Below are 15,846 nucleotides of genomic sequence, written 5' to 3' on the forward strand. Positions count from 1 at the left end.
ATAAGTTTGCATGGTGGTAGATGATTACAAGACTAACTGGGTGATCACATAATAAGGTATATAAATGTTGAATCACTATTTTGTACACCAGAAATTAATGTATGCCAACTATACTTTAATAAAAAATATAAAAAAATAAAAATAGTATTTGTGATCTGTAGCAAATACAGTGCATGCAATGAAATTTATACCATTAAATGCATATATTAGAAAAGAAAGATCAAGCTTTGCGCAGTGGCATTATCGTAGCCAATGAGGTTTATCCGAGGCGCGATTATTGCTAATTGAAAAGAAAGATCTAAAACTAGTAATATAAACTTCCTCTTTAGGAAACTCGTCAAATAATTACCATTTGATCTAAAATAAACAGAAAAATAATAAAAATAAGTGTGGAGATCAAATAAATTGAAAACATGAAAGTAATAGAAAACAATCAAGGAAACCAAAAGTTGGTTCTTTGAAAAGATTGACAAAATTAATAAACCTTTAGCCAACTTAACCAAATAAATAAGAGAGAAGAAACAAGATCATGAGTAAAATAAAGATCATCTCTATCGCTCACATAGAGAATAGTAGAAATAACAAGATGTCTTTAAATTTGACAACATAGATTAAACAAAAATTCCTTAAAAGATGCAAATAGTCAAAACTCACTAAAACTAAAATAAATAACCTGAATAATCCTATATGTATTCAAGAAATTGAATTACCCATCAAAAACCTTCGAAAAGAGAAAACATCATGCCCAGAATGTTTAATTTCTGAATTCTACCAACCATATAAGGAAGAAATAATACCAATTCTACACAAACACTTCCAGAAAATAAGAGAAGTCTTACCCGTTTATTTCATCAGACCACCATTACCGTACTACCCAAATCAGAAAAAGAGATTTCAAAAGCAGAAAACTCCAGACCAATATCTATAGTGACAATAAAACCAAAAATTTTCAACAAAATTTTAGAGAACCAATTCCAAAACTGTATTTAGAAAGATAACAACAAAGTGGGTACATCCCAGGAATTCAAGTTTTCTTCAATATTTGAAATTCATTAATTTTATTTACCATATTAATAAACTAATAAAAACATAAAATGTTCATCTGAATAAATGCAAAAAATATATGACAAAATTCAACATCCATTCATATTAAAACTAGCAGCCAAAAAAACAGAAGAGAACTTTCTTAACCCAATAACTGACATCTTCAACTACAGCAAACATCATACTTAATAGTTACTTAATGAATGCTGCTGACCCAAGTATAAGACATAAGGCAAGGTTGTTCTCTCTAACTACTCCAATTTACATCACACTGGAAGTCCTAGCAAATGAAGAAAAATAAATATAAAAAAATAAAGCCATAAAAATAAATAAAACCCATTCAAGTTGTATATTACAAGTTCAATATAAATATTTGTAACATTCGTATAAATCAGCAAGGAATAATAATTTGAAATAAAATATTTTTTCAAATATAAAATTAGTTATAAATATAATAAAAATTATTGTATCTGTATTAAGTAAATATAAAACACTGATGAACAAAACCAAACACAAATAAGGAAACACACATTGTTTATGGATTAGAGGATTTGTGATATGAAAATCTCAATTCTCCTCAATTTAGTGTATAGAGCCACTGTAAATCAATGCAATTCCAATCAAGATCTTAGCAGATACATATGTGTGTGTGTGTGTGTGTGTGTGTGTGTGTGTGTGTACGTGTGTACGTGTATAGATTTGTAAAGGTACAGTTAAATATTACTAACGTAAAAGGAAAACAAATTTGGAGGTTTTGTATTACTTAATTTCAAGAATTACCATAAAGCTACAGTAATCAAGACAGTGGCATTATCAAAAGGATAAACACATTGAATAATAGATAGAACACAGGGCCCAGAAACAGATTTACACAAATATAATCAACTAATTTTTGATACTGTTGTAGAGAATTCAGTGGAGAAAAAATAACTAATATTTCACATCTTAAAATTAATTGCACGTGGATCATAGATGCAAATGTAAAATGTAAAACTGTAAACTTTTAGAAGATTGTTAATAAGAAGGAATCTGCATAATCCTGAATTTGGTAAAAATGTTTTAGATATGAAATGAAAAGAAGAATTCTTGAAAGAAAAAAATGATAAATTTATAAATATTGAAATTTTTTTCTCTGTGAAAGATACTCTTAAGAGAATGAAAAGACCAGTCAAAGCATCGGTTGAAATGCTTACAATGCTTATATGTAATGAATGAATTCCATCTAGAATATAAATAGAATTGTTAACTCCCTATTATAAAACAAACAATTCCCCAAAAATATACACATGCAGAGATCTAAACAGACATTTCACAAAACAACATATATGGATAGCAAATAAACAAATGAAAAGATGTTCAACATCATTAATCTTTATGAAAATGCAAATTAAAGTTATAATGGATTACCTCTGTATATATATTATAATGGCTAAAAACAAAACAAAAACAAACCTGGGAATAACAAGAGCTCTTGAAGATGCCAAGAAACAGGAACATTCACATATTTCTAGAAAGAAAGCGAAAATGGTACAGCCACCTTCAAGTATACACTTTTTTGTTTTTTGTTTTTTCTTAAGTGAAACACACACTTACCATTAGACTTAGTAAGTCCACCCCTAGATATTTACTGAAGTGAACTGAAAACTTATATTCACTCAAAAGTCTGTATGTAAATGTTTATAGCAGTTTTATTCATAATTCAAAAAAAAGTGGAATCAAAACAAATATTCTTCAACAAATGAATGATAACACAGTTAGATACATACATACAACAATTACTCAGCTATAAAAAGTAAATAGTTACGAATTTGCACAACAATATGGATATATTTTCAAAGCATTTTGCTAAATGAAAGGAATAAGACCAAAAGGATGTACTGTATGATTTTAATTATATGACACTCTGGACAAGACAAACTGTGGAGACAGAAAACGTCAATAATTTCCGGGGATGGGTGTCGTGAAAAGAGTTGACTACAAAGGAGTGAAAGAAGGTAATTTTGGGAATTATGGAATTATTCTGTATAGTATTGTGGTGATAAGTACATGGCTCAATGCATTTGTCAAACCTATAGAACTGTACACCACAAAAAGTGAATTTTACTGTTGATAAAAATTAGCTAGATTGAGAGAAGGAAGGGGAGACCCAATATAAACTGCAAGCTGTGGTTAATATATCTAACTATATTACATGCATGTGACATAACCACAATGAAACAATTGGAAAGGAAAGAGCTGCCTTAAGTAGCTCATTAAATGTTACTTTAACTCAATGGTATAAGACAGAATACAAAATAGTTGAATGCATATGATATGCCTTAGTTAACTATGACTTAGTTAAAATTTTTAGAGGGTTTAGCAATTTTCAAACTACTATATATGTATATCATGTTTGAACAAGTAATTATATATATACATATATATGTGTGTGTGTGTGTGTGTGTATATATATATATATATATATATATATATATATATATATATATATACATATATACTGTCAGCCAAGTTTCTCATTGTAGGAAAAAGAAGTACATAAACAAAGGAAGAATAATACATGTGGAGCTGGACTTAGAGATATCAGTAAAAGCATATTTTCATTATAATGTGTATACATATGGATGGATACAGAGATGAATATGGATATGTGTGTAACATGGATTAGTATACATACTTACATTTCCTAACCCCATATGCTAAGAAAGCCTAGAAGTTGCCTCTGCACTAGCAAAGAAAACACTTCACACACATATTTTGGTTTCTAAATATGGTTCTCCAATTAAAGGAACCAGGGCTTCTTGGAGAAATGGCTGTGGCAGGAAAAATACAAGATGATCCTGCAATAACTTATGGTGCCAGAATGTAAGATAGTGTTAAAAATAAAAATGATAGTAACAACAACACAGTAAGTAGAAGAAGTAGAAAAAGAGAAGATGAAGGAGAAGGAGATGACAGCAGGAGCCAACAGAAAAAAACTTCCACTGGTTAAAAATGGAACAATTTGATCCATGAGCTAAACAATGATAATCTTGGGTTATACCCAAATGATACAATGATCCCTAAATCTATAGTGATACAAATAAATAATTCAGTAAAAATTTAAATGGAGGAAAAATACAACTATTACAGGATTCCAATACATGTAGAAGGAATGAAGGGAATAGAAAAATTACTATTAGAACACTACAGTTAATTGCTGCAGGCAAGAAGTATTGAGGAATACTGAAATTAGTGGGAGAAACTTTAAAGAGAAATATGACATTTGTATAGACTCAGTGATTTTCCTCCCAAACATTTATTAGTTACTATAGTGGTTTTAACATGTTCACAAATTCCTTGAGTTTAATTGCCTCTCCTTGAGTGAATGCTGGGCTCAGTTACCTGCTTTTAATAAATAGAGTACAGTGAGTGAAGAAAAAAATAAACAATTTTACAGAGAAGACAAACTTAACAGATACTACCCTAACCAAGAGATCAAGGGTAATATCATGAGTAATAAAATTAGTGATATTGTATATTCTGTGATACAAAGTGAGGACAGGAACATATCACCTCCATACTATGCTTTCCCAAAATTTATATACTCAATCTACTCATGAGCATACATCAGCGAAAACCAAATTGAAGGACTTTAATTAAACAACTTAAGAGTATTCTTCAAAAATGTCAGGTCATGAAAAACAAAGAAAAATGAAGAAAATGACACAGACTCGAGGAGGCAATGAGTACATAACTGTATGCAGTGTAATACCCCAGATTTGATCCTAAAACATTAAAATCAAAAACACATAAATGGAAAAACTGGGAAAATACGAATAATGTCTGTAGTGTAATTAATTGTGTTGAATCAATGTTAGTTTCTTAGTTTTGACTCTTACATACCATGGTCATGTAAGATGTTAGTATTAGGTGTAAGTAATATAGGACTCTATGAAGGATATGCCAGACTATCACTATCATCGTTGCTACCTTCTCTAAGTCTAAATTTGTTTCAAAACAAAAAGATAAAAAATAGATTTTACACTTAAAATAATATTTCCAGGATTATGCTGTAGAAAATGTAATATATGTCATCAGAAAAGCAAAGCTGTAGACACATCTATTTAATATAGAAAATCAAATGTTTATTGGAAGTGGATGCAGAATAAGAGAATATATTGTTTACATATTTTATTCCACATTTTTTAAATTTCCAGAATATTCATTACAATAAGCAAAATATATTCTGAGGAAAAATATGATAAGAAAAAAGTAAAATTCAAAATTTGGTCACTTTCACAATTTAATTTCAAAATAGATCTTGCAAGAGAATGTGAGAAATATAGAATTAAACTAAGTTATTTATTGAGTGTTGAAGAAATTTACTAGCCTGCTTTCTCAATACACAGCAATTATCTGTGAGTCTTTGAGTATTAAGCAGGATTAATGCACTCCACTCCCCACAAATGTTCAAATTCCCTGCAGTGTGGAGAGAAAGATATCTGCCCTAAAAATAGATGCAATGCTTTTAGTGCAAGCATGTGCAATTTTTGATTGCTTGATATGTAGAGGGTGAAAGGTAAGGCAAATCATGAATAAATTTTTCTTGGTTGTGTGTCAATTTCTGAAAAAGTAAGTTTTGAAAAAGTCTGTCCATTTTTTAACAATGTCAAGAAATACATATAGACAGGTACATTATATATATATATATATATATATATATATATATATATATATATATATATACACATATATATAAAGGGAAACTATTTTCATCTTCAGCATACATTATATTTCAGACTCCTCTGGTGTATGGAGAAACATACATTTTTGTGGACACAAAGTATTTTGTTACTCAGTTCAATGTATTATATAATTCAGAAATGTTAAATTGAAGTTATATTTTAAAATATATTTTTAGTCATTCTTTCAGTCATTCAATAAAATTTTTTTGACTGCTAGCTTTTTGCATTTGTAAGAAAGATTCTGATTTCACATGCATTATGGCCAAGACACAATGGGACATGCATTTGTAGGAAAATGTTCATGCTTGTGAAACACAAAGGAGTAGAAGTCCACCTAGAGGAAAGGATACCTCATGTGAAAACAATTTCAATACATATAAAGCACACTTTTAAACTTCATTGTGAATGCACATGACCTTGGGATCTATTCAGTGGACCTGCTGTGTATCCTGAACACTGGCATGTCTGCGCAAATGGCACCGATGCTGGTAGTGTACAGCCCACAGCTGGAGTAACAGGGCTACAGGGCACAAATGCTTATAAATGCCCCAAAGCAGACTCCAGCACACTTATATACAGTTATCCCAGCTTTTGAGTCCTCGTCATACAAGACGAGAAAATATAAATGCATAAAGGGAATAGACACTTCCACTAGGGTATACGTTCCATGAGGGTAGGGATTTTTATTGGTATTGTTTCTGCTGTGATTCTGGTTTATCAGTGCTTAGCAAATGATAGGCGCTCTGAATAATTTTTTGAGTACATAGTTCATTGATTAAAATGTGATATATGGAAAATGGGAAGTAGTTTCCCATGTAATAATTACACACCTTTATGCTTCAAAATTAGAGAAGTCAAGTATGAAAGTCAAATATTTATTAGAGATAATTGGAGGTTGAAACAATAGGACAGGCTCTTTTAACGATACATGAAAATTAATAAGCAAATAAGGCAATAAATAGACAATGTATTATAGAATTGTACACTTGAAACTTACATGGTTTTGCTAACCGATGTCACCCCATTAAATATAATTTTAAAAATGCAAACCAGATTTCTGAGATTATAAAATTTTAAAAGATGGGAAAACCTAACTTAATTTAACCAGGAAAAAGAAGATAAATAATTTAGCTGTGAAATGTGTTAATAGACCCACTACAAAAACATATGACATTGTTCTTTTTGTTTATACATTAGAGAAAATGTGTGCATGTTTTTGTATGTATGCAATTGCTTCTCTAAGTTCTTGAATATTTTTCAAGAAATGTTGTCTATATCATCAGAATATTGTAAACATCATGGCATAACTTACTTAAAGCAGTAAATACATCCTGGCACATAATAAATTGGTAAATTATCATTATTATTGATAGCTATAATTAAAATAATATAAAATAATTCAGTGCATAAATAGGTAACTATGAGAGGGATGAAAACGAGAAGGTATTTGGAAAAAGAACATTTTATTTTGAGTCCTGGTTTCTTTGCTAATGAATTATGTGACCTTGAGCAACCCCACAGATTATTCTGGATATTAAATACAAGGGGGAAAGGTTTTATAAGCTCTGCAGTACTAAACAAATATGTGTGTATAGGACTGAAAAAATAGAGACTGTTTCTTAATATTTTAATTTTCATGATATTCATGTCAACCTATGAAGATTTACTGAAAACTATACAGAGTGCAAAATATATGCTAAAACCCTGGTGCTCATGCTTCCTCTGTCCAAAATCTCACTGCCAAATAGTCTGAAAGCTAGAAAAAGCTTAAAGAAAATTCACTCGTGAATGTGGAACTGCATGGTGGGTGCAGAAAGGTGTTTAGGTCGCTCTTATATGTATGGTTTTATTAAGGTATAAATCTTCCATTATTTTCCTAGCTACAGGACAGATGGCTGCCCTAAAATGGAATCTGGAGGTAGCATCCACATACTGAATGTCATTATACACAGCAACAGCTGGGTTTAGCATATCCTTCATTTGAAATCTAGTTCAGAGGAAAGACAAAAATTCATAGGCTGTTTATTATCACCAGGCACTATATCGAATGTTAAAAGTGGAAGGCTTTTCTAAGAATTTGAAATTTAAGGAGAGCATAGCTGTAGTTGCTAGGAAATCCATGGTTGAAAAAATGACCAGTCCTAGACCTGTGGAACATCCTGTCTTAAATTGTACACGGGAACTAATAATTTAAGGCCAAGGGAACATAAAAAAAGGTGATGCAAAATTAAAGAAAATACTAGTATAAGACAGAAAACTGGAGAAAACACTTGGTGTGTGTTAAATTTTCCAGGCTTTATCATGTTTTATACAAATCCAATTTATGCTTCTGAGAACGAGAGCAAAGCACTCAGTCAGTTCAGGGTAACGTAGTGCCACAGACTGGTGACTTAAACAACAGAATTGGTTTTCTCACAGTTCTGGAGGCCAAAGGTCTAGCAGGATCACATTCAGGTGAGGGCTCTCTTCATGATTTGCAGAGGGTGCCTTCTGGCTGTGTCTCACAGGCTATTACTGTGTTTCCCCAAAAATAAGACCTAGCCATACAATCAACTCTAATGTATCTTTTGGAGCAAAAATTAATATAAGATCTGGTATTATATTATATTATATTACCCAGTCTTATAGTAAAATAAGACTGGTTCTTGTATTATCTAATACAGAAGTATTAGAGCTGATTGTCCAGCTAGGTCTTATTTTGGGGGAAATAGGGTAGGGGCAGGTTCTGGGAGGGGACAGAGTGAGCTCTGGTGTCTCTTCTCAGCAGGACACTAATCCTATGAATTTAGGGCACACGCTATGACCATCTTTAAATTTAATTACCTTCTAAAGGCCCTATTTCCAAATACAGTCATGGGGGGTGAGGACTTAACATACGAACTTGGGGGGAACTCAATTCAGTACATATGACGCTCCTAAATTCATGTTATTGTAGTATGCAGGGCTATACATTTTTTTAACTCCATACTTTTTTTTTCTGGAATTTCTCTGTGGTTTTTGAAGACAACTTGGTGGACAAGACTCAGACCATTACCAAGTATCAAGCTTGCCACTCATCCCAGAGGCCACTTACTAGTTTATATGACTTGAAGCCAGTCACCCCTAAAAGTCTTTTTTGTTGGCAAAGCGAGAAGGATACTAATGTTATTGACCGTACAAAGTTTCGGACAGGCATGTACAGTAAGCATTGATAAAAGATCTTACAAAATAAAATTAGCCTTAAAATAAAATGTCCGTGAAAACATTTTTCTTCAGATGTCCACGTTTAGAACAGTTAATTTCTCAAGATTTTTATCAATATTTTGGTGTTTTGAAGCTTTAAAAATATATCTGCAGAAATATATTTAAAATATGCATATTTTTGTTGACCATAATGACTAAGATTTATATGAGGAAAGAATTTATATGCAGAAAAAAGGTTTTGTTTTTGTTTTTGTTTTGCCTTGGTTTAAATGTATCATGAATGGTGGGAAGTGATCAGTGTTAGAGATGTACAGGAAAAATGATAGTAATAATAACTGACAGGTTTATAAAAGTTTTATTAAAAAATCCAATTTATAAATAGGTTATTGAACAAAGCCACAAGTTAAGTTAAAGCTGTGATTCGAATCTTTGAAAATATGTAAGCGTGTTAGAGTAACTGGTCAAATTAGTTTCTTTAATTTAACCATAATAAAAAAGTGTTAGATAAACTAATCAAAACATCCTTTTGAAAATAATTGTGCATATATTTTAATGGACTTTCTTATTTAATTAAAACACTGATTGAATAACTAAAAGTTCCAGATGCTGTAGTAAGCCTTGATGTTGTAATGAAAAAGTAAAACGTGGTTTTATGCTTATCAATCTCTTATCCTAAGTGAAACAATAGACAAACATGGCAATAAAGAGTATGTTCTGATTTTGATTCTTAAACTTCATAAGTTTATATCCCAGATCAACCGGATGGCTCCGCTTGGGCCACTCTTTTACTTACAAAAATAATGCAATTAAAAATAAATGTGAAGGCCAAGAAAATAGTGGGAGATAAGTGTGACAGGTTCTACGTGGTCTGAGATGAAGTTTCAAAGGTCTCAGATTAGTTAATTCTATGGAAAATTCAGACTTACATGGTAAAATGAACCTTTGAAGCTATTACCCTGCTATAATAATCATCATCACTTTATTTCATACATCTAAACTTCTATTCAGGTTTACAACTATTCTCTGTTATTTTAGAACAAATATAAAACATAATATTGTTTAATTAATACCTATTTCATTAAGTTTCTATAAAAGATAAGTACACTTAAAAAAAAATAAGATAGCCATGACTGGTTTATCATTCATAACATTCCCACAATACCTAACTTAAAATTCTCCAATAGGCAATAATCGAATTTTCCTGATATTTTCTTTTTTTCCAATGGATTCTTAAAAATGTATTTATAAACATGTTAAATATCTTTTATTATGTAATTTATCCTTTTCTTTATATTTTTTTCTTTCAAAATATTGTTTTAAATAAATTGTGCCATAGGTTTTGTAGTGGTTTTGTTATTTCACACTTTCTGTTTTTTGTTGAGACATTTTGGCACTTATAGGAAAATAAGAGCAGAAACAAAAACATTTTTCTGTACCTCTACTTTCTGAACACTGGTGGGTAGTTTTAGAGGTTTGATTTGATTCAGGGTAGAGTTTTTGGAAAGAATTCTTTGTATTTGGCAGTGTGTACTAGTACTTTCATCAAGAACCACATTACAACTGGTCTTTTCTATTTTGAGGTTAGACTGGCCATTGACGAAACTTGCCAAAATTATTTTTCTTTCATTAGGTTTTTGTAAGACGGTGGTATTCGAGTTCTATCATTCCTCTTTTTTGTTTATTTGTTTTTTCCAGCTGAATTACTTCTATAGAGAGAAAATTCTCCTCCTCATCTATTTAGTTACCCAGAGGTACCATTCATAAAAGGAAGGCAGGAGAGATTCTTGATTCTTTCCTTTTATTCACCAGTTTTCAGGATAATAAGTTAGCTCTGTAGCATCTTTCAAATGTATCTACAAAAGTCTTTTGTTTGTTCACATTCTCTAGTATCATTTTTGTATTTAAAAATGTAACATTTAATGTGCTTCAATCCATTACTCTGACAATTTTATTTAAATTAAAACTGTCATATTGCAAATGTTGTCGATGCAAGCCTCTTCAGATTCATTACTGAGTTTTTGAGAAGACTGGAGTAGGTTTTTATGGCTTTGTTTTTTTATGATATAACATGTTGTCCAAGCTCATGTTTTCTATTTCTTACCCCCAAACTGGAATCATCTATCCCCCCAAAGCACAAGTTCTTGTGATATGAAGAGTGTCAGCCTTTGTTCTAGGTTCCTGATGACTACTGAATTGTTTCCTGTTTCTTGGTCTTTTTAATAGTTAGAGATCATGTTTCCTTAACAGAAGTTTTATCATAGATTCATTTTGATATCTTTGATTTAAATATGATATTTTAATATTTTACCTTCTTTTGTTTCATATTCATTTCTGTTTGGTTAAAAATCTTGGTTCTTAATGACTTTAAATTACTATTTGGTTTACATATTATATACATGCAGCAGTTTATTAGTAACAATACCAAATTATAACCCAAACATGGTTTTACTCAACATAATTCTAGAATTATTTTGCAGTATTGTTGTTGTTGTTCTTGTTCTTAGTTCATATTTCCTTACTGGGTATGATAGGCAATTTAAATGTTTTCAGGTCACTTAGAATAATGTTTTGCCTATTTAAATATTCAACTCAAGGCAAATTTCAGTTCATTTGCTTCATGTCTTTTTATGTTAATTTAAATTTGTTTTATAGTTCTATAAAATATTTACATGGTTCTCATATGAAATCTAAGTAATAAGTCAGAAAAGCATTGCTGTTGTTTCTGACTCATCCTATATTCTCTCTTTTCTACATGAATGATATTGTTGTTCATTGTATGATTAGGGCTTTCATTAAAAAAAAGCACACAAATAAATTTGAATCTATATGTAACTTTCTTAGGTAAATAATACCAAACTGTATACATTCTCTTGCTTTTTCACATCATTTTGTATCCTAAAGATCTAGTAGTAGTCTGTAATTGCTAGTCTTTATTCCGTGTATAGCTGCACAATTCCTCACTATGCGAATGAACCATACTTTATTCAACTAATGCCTATAGATAAAATTATTTTTTCCAGTCTTGTCAATATAGTTTCTATCAATATATCTATCAATATAGATTCTCCAGGGTGTAAGTCTTTGCCTGGAAGGGAACTTGAGTTGGTTAGCTGGTGAGTTCATGGCAACCAGAAATCTCAGCAACATCAACTGTACTTCCACTCACTTGTACTTTTTTTCTTACCCTCAACAGCAAACTGAATATGGAAAATCTCATTTAAACTTCTTCTGAGATTGGCTTACTAAATTATCCAGTGAATACCTTTGAGTGATTTACTGGTTTCTAACTGTCAAGGCATTAGAAACCTCTTTACCTATCCTCTTCCACCTTGTCTTATAAAAAAGCTGATACCACAAAGATTTGGTTATATTGGTGTTTCTTCCCCCCCCCCCATTCTCCCCTACCTTGTCACTAGTCTTGTTATTTTGGTTTTGTTATCAGAGTTGCTCAGTTATTTGTGAGAGAATTTGTAGAAGCTCAAAACTATCACCATCTTTCCAGAATACTGTCTATACCAATATAATGTGATTATATATATATATATATATATATATATATATATATATATATATATATATAAAATCATCATAGACCTGAGATTTTAATTATATGTATATAAAACTCTTTGTTGAAAATAAATAATTTTGGCTTCATTGTAAAAATGGATATTCTTTTTAAAATATTCATCATGCTAGTGTTTTGTCCAGTCTGATAAATTATGACTAAGACCTGCTAACCTTAATGTTCTCATTATTCTCTATGAAAAAAAAATGTTTTCAATGACAAAAGTACGTTTTTGAATCATCGGCTTTTCATTCAAAAGCTGCTATGTCCAAATGTGCTCATGATAGATATTAAATAAGGTTACTTAGTAAACAAGGGAAAAATTAAAGAGCTTCAAGTATATTTTTAAATTCTATCAATAGTTTTTGTTTGTTTGTTTGTTTGTTTGTTTTTAAAATACAATATCTTTTCTTTTGTTCTTTTTAGAAAGTAAAGTACTGTCTTGGTCTAAAATTATACTATGAATTTTGGAATCGTAAAGCAAATTTCATCTTCTGAATGGATATTTTAAGAATTTATGTTAGTATGAGAACATATTTTCTTATTCCAGATTACTTGTAGTCATATAAATTTTATAAATCACCTCTAGCAATATGAAATTCAATTTAATTGACTGAGTGACAAACTGGTTTATTCTGCACTTATTAAATAGTGTATAATAAACCTCATTTTGTAGGTGACACATATGCTAAGCATTCAGAGTGTGTTTCTGTGTACTGCTTATCATTTAATCTCCTCTGAAACGCTTTAAGAACATTATTATACAGTTGTTGTTTGTTTTCTTCCAGACAACATTGGCTTAGAGAAGGGAAAGAAACAGTATAAAAGCACTATAAAAGATAAATTTAATACTCCAAGATAAGCCTGAGTAGGACACTTGTAAGCTACCTTAATAAAAATCAAATGCAGAGGACATTAATTACCTGAAATATGGCAATAATAGATAATCTCAAAAACATCTCAGCAAACACCACCTAGAAATCATGGGTAAAAGGCAATAAAATATTTTTTAAATGCACAAAGAAATCCCTAGAGGTCAAAATGAAAAGGGACCAGAAAATAAAGTGGGTCATCAGACACCATTTCTGCCTGTCTTGATAACAAAAAAGTTTGAGTATTAAAAGGCCCATAGACAGAGACCAGGCAAGTGGGAGCACTGTTACTGAGTCTCCTATGTAAAATAGCAATACTCAAAGTGTAATTCCCTTAATTCAATAGTGTAATGGAAAAAACAGTCCAAGTAAGCCAACAAAGAATTATCAGATGTGCCCTGACTCTGAATGGGGTAAAACTAGTCACATCGCATATTTTTAATGCAAATGTGGGACTTGAATTTATATACAATATGTTCCCAGAATTTTTTAAGTCAACAAAGACATTTTATAAAACACATTTAGATGTATCTTAATAAAACTACAGAACTCACAAAAACAAAAACAATACTTAACTATGACCCAAAAATCCTCCACCCATTTTTTTATTGACAGCATATTTTTTAATGACAGCAGTAATATTCAAAGTATAAAATCATATACTGAAAGTGAAGACATAGAAGTATCTGTCAACACAGTATTTTGTAATCGTGTACAAAATAATTTAATAATGTGGGGAAAACAAAAACATTTTTAGGCAAACAAAAACAGATTTATTGTTAATTACCCTTTAATAGGAACTTCCACAATATGTAGTTTGGATGGAGGAAATTAAACCCAGGGGAACAATTAAGATGTAACATGATTAGTTGACAATGACAGCAAAAAGTCGTAAACACATGGATAAAATTAAACAAAGTTTGACTTAATAAAACAAAAATCAAAATGGTTACTTTTATAGATAAATATGTAATAGAAACAACATTCTTTAAAAGTTGTATGCTCTGGGTGGTGAACATACAATGTGATATATAGATGATGTATTACAGAATTGTACACCAGAAACCTATGTAACTTTATCCCCCCAATAAACTAATTTAAAAAAAAGGTAGTATACAAGTAGCATGAAAGTTAACTGAAGTAAAGAAGTCTCATGTTCTAGTATTATTCAAGAGAAAAATAAAAATATGTTAACTGTAAGCTTTGCTAGAATATGAATATTCAAGAATTGATGGTAACAGTTAAAATAATTGAAATATGAAATACAACGTCCAAAGCTCTAGAATGATAAATCCCAAATGAGACAAAAATTGAATGATGTGTGGGAAAGAATATGGAAAATGCAGAGTACATAGGAAGGACAAAACAAAATATTAACATGAATCCAAATATATTAACCATTATAGGAAATGCAAATAGAGTTAATCACCAATTGAAGAAAAAATTTAGATGTAATTTTTAAAAATCTATTTATATGTTAGTCACATGAAATGCAACTAAAACACAGAGGCAGATATTTTAAGATTAAAGATTACATATATAATATAATACGTAATATATCAAAATATAATAATCATATTAAAATAGCAAATTATATTTTAAAAATAACATAATAGAACAGATGACAAAGCTATTACTAAATATAAAGGTCACTGAATACATTAAAAAATAAAATGTATTGTGGGCAAATAACAATTCTAAAAATTTTGCCACAAAATAATATAACCTTAAATTATATAAAGCAAAAATAAGTACTGGTACTGAGAGTTCTGAAATTCACCAATATTGTGGGAGTTTTTAACAGTCCTTTTCAAGTAACAGGTTGATCATGCCTCTTGAGGATACAGATGACTTAAACAACATTAGCATGAGCTTGACTTAATGACTACGCATAGGATCCTGAATCTAGCAATTTAGAAATCCACATGCTTCCCAAGAGCACATGGAATTAAAAAAAAAAAAAAAAAAAAAAAAATTAGCATAGATATGTTTCAAAGATTAAAGAATGATTATTATGAGAAGTGCTTTCTCTGACAACAGGGTAATGAACATATAAGTAAAAATAACTTATGTTGAATAAAAATGTAAAGATATGCTCTTGATAAATCATGGATCAAAGAAGGAATCATAATGGAAATTAGAAAATACTTAGATATAAACTTTAATGAAAATGGTGCCAAGCTAGACCAGCAGTGTCCAGGGGATATAAATTGAAAGTGACATTTCTGGCATTGAATGTTTAAATTTAAGAAGAAGAGAAAAAGGAAACAGAACAAAATAAATATTTAAGAAGTTTGAAAAAACATATTGTAGAATAAACTACAAAAATGTAACAACAGGTAATAGTACAGAGCAAAAATTAATTAAGACAAGGATTCAACAGATAAGTTAAAAAAAGCCAATGTCTGAATTTATAACGCTCATAAAATTGGCAAAACCCTTGTGAGATGAATTAATA

At 30.3% G+C, this 15,846-nt stretch overlaps 1 long non-coding RNA gene and 1 pseudogene across 1 annotated transcript in view; both read left to right on the forward strand.

The window, feature by feature from the left end:
• The window catches only part of LOC141566993 (uncharacterized), a 402,769-nt gene that overhangs the window by 197,679 nt on the left and 189,244 nt on the right, over positions 1-15,846 (forward strand). The window lies entirely within an intron of this gene.
• LOC141572020 (U4 spliceosomal RNA) lies at positions 224-331 on the forward strand (annotated as a pseudogene).

The sequence above is a fragment of the Rhinolophus sinicus genome, chromosome 2, assembly GCF_057876585.1.
Source record: "Rhinolophus sinicus isolate RSI-liver-muscle chromosome 2, RSI-T2T, whole genome shotgun sequence".
NCBI classification, from domain to species: domain Eukaryota; kingdom Metazoa; phylum Chordata; class Mammalia; order Chiroptera; family Rhinolophidae; genus Rhinolophus; species Rhinolophus sinicus.